This window comes from Cyprinodon variegatus, unplaced genomic scaffold (assembly GCF_000732505.1).
Source record: "Cyprinodon variegatus isolate N-32 unplaced genomic scaffold, C_variegatus-1.0 Scaffold3, whole genome shotgun sequence".
NCBI lineage: Eukaryota > Metazoa > Chordata > Actinopteri > Cyprinodontiformes > Cyprinodontidae > Cyprinodon > Cyprinodon variegatus.
This window is the reverse complement of record NW_015150456.1, coordinates 2,909,535-2,911,807: the sequence shown is the minus strand read 5'-3', so window position 1 is coordinate 2,911,807 and position 2,273 is coordinate 2,909,535.

Sequence of the window (2,273 nt, the reverse complement as noted above, 5' to 3'; positions counted from 1 at the left end):
CATTATAATTTATTCCTCTCACCTGTTTCCTCTGGTTTATATTCAGTTCAGCCTGAGCATTCAGTGCCAGATCATTACTTGTCTTTCTGTCAGTCTGTCTGACTGAGTTTTTGCCTTGGTTCATGTCCTGGATCCTAGCAGCCAGTGGAAAGAGGGTTTTGTGTTTGTCTCGTCTCCTGATCGTCCACTGTTCCTCCCCTGCGGAGTCCTCTGGGTTTTTGGCTCTATATGTGGGGAGGTTCAGTTTTTATCTCAGTAAGCCTGGCTCCAGGGAGGAGACCAGTTTAAAGTCCTGCATCAAGTTCTGGTTCCACGTCCTGTCCCTGCTACCCTCTTCCACTGAGCCTGCTCATATGCACCTGATCCTGTCTGCTGCTGTGCATGGTCACGCTTTCGGAGCCTGTCAGACTCTGAACCCTCCTGGGAGCCTGTGGTTGCCTGGAAGTCTGCATCCTGCCCCCTGTTTCTGTTCCTGCCTGATCTGGATCCTGTCCCTGTCTGTTCTGGATCCCTGACCAGCTTCCAGCATGTCCTCTGGGACTGCAGCACTTGGGGACATTGTAGGACTGGACTGTTAAACCAGGTAAGTGGCCAACTCAGATAATCATCCTTTGTCAGATGATCGTGGCCACTTACCTGTGAATCTCCTGCAGAGCGTCTGTGATTGGGCGGTGCCCCACACCACATCCTGCAGTGTCCGCAAGCCACAGCTCCGCTTTTGTTTTGTTTGTTTATTTAATAAATGTTTTTAACTTTCCTACAGACTGTCTCTCCTTGAATACTGGGTCCCTCTGTCCTCAGTTCATGACAGAGTTACCTTAGCAAATTATTCTGTGTAGCTAGTCTGCCACAGATGAGGCTAACAACCAGATTTAGGCTTGATCTAAATACCCCAAAAATGTTGTTCTTACTTCCCATAACTACCTCCTATACCTACCTTTTATGGTGTCAACAGTAAGAACACTATCCAGCATAGGAAGGAGCTCTAGACTGCTGTTCCAAATCCAGACAGCCTTAATGTTATGAGTGGCTTTCAAGGATCCTTAACTGGAGCTTACAGGTTTAGTGCAAGTAATGGCAAATAAAAACATGGTGCATTAAAAGNCAGCCTTAATGTTATGAGTGGCTTTCAAGGATCCTTAACTGGAGCTTACAGGTTTAGTGCAAGTAATGGCAAATAAAAACATGGTGCATTAAAAGAAGTTATCCAAACTCAAACTAAACAGTTCCACAGCAGAAAGACCCCTTTTTTAACTGAGCTGAGCTGAGTCTCTAAAATGAATGAAACTAACAGAATCTTCAAAGCAGCAGTGTCCACCATTTTGGGTCCAAATATATAACTTTCACTGTGTGAAAAGGCATTTGCAGCTTTTAGACTCATCTGGCAAGGCAAGGTAAGTAAAACTATCTAAAAAAGAAACAAAAAACGTTTCTACGATAGTAACTATTTTCATTCTCTCATCATCTTTTATGTACTCCTTTTGGTGAGACATTTGTCTACAAAACCATTCAGCAACACCTCCTTGGTGCCTCTGGTGTATATGACAAAATTTAACCCAATAACCATAAAAGCAATATGGAAAAGATTTGTCTCATTACATATTTATAAGCTCTTTCAGATTTGCTAATGTGTGCATAGCACAATAACTGAAGGAAATAAAGATTCTTATTGGTTCCTAAATGTCATGCTTGTAAGGGATGATTGACGGGGACGCTTTGCAGTATATTCTTTACAATGATGAGCTCTTTTACAGCTGTACACATTCCACATTCATTCTGATGCACTGTGCCGACAATATGAGCTGACATTTACACTGTTATTCTGAGAATCACATTTATTGCTGTTTGCTGTCTCAGCTCTCTTGGCTCTTTCTGCTTCCAAGCTTTGTGTTGATGATTAAAAAAGAAATTATATTCTTGATTGCTGAAGAAAAAGATTTATTCTTTCCCTTAAAACCGATATGGATAAATTAGGTAACTGGTTATATCCAGTGTTGACTGTGAATTATCAATATATTTTGGTCAATCATTTATAAATTTTCAACATGTTTATGAATAATGAGTAAGAGTTACAATATGTCACATTTTTATTCTTTTTTATTTTCTTTACAGACATTAATTAATAAAGGAAGTAAAGAGCAGTAAACTCGAATGTGTTCAATGTGTTGATCTCAAGATTGTTTATTAAAGAAACCAGACCTCTGAGCAGTGGCGGCTGGTGAAAAATATTTTTGGTGGGGCTGATATAGCCTAGTGTATGTCTCCAACTAATC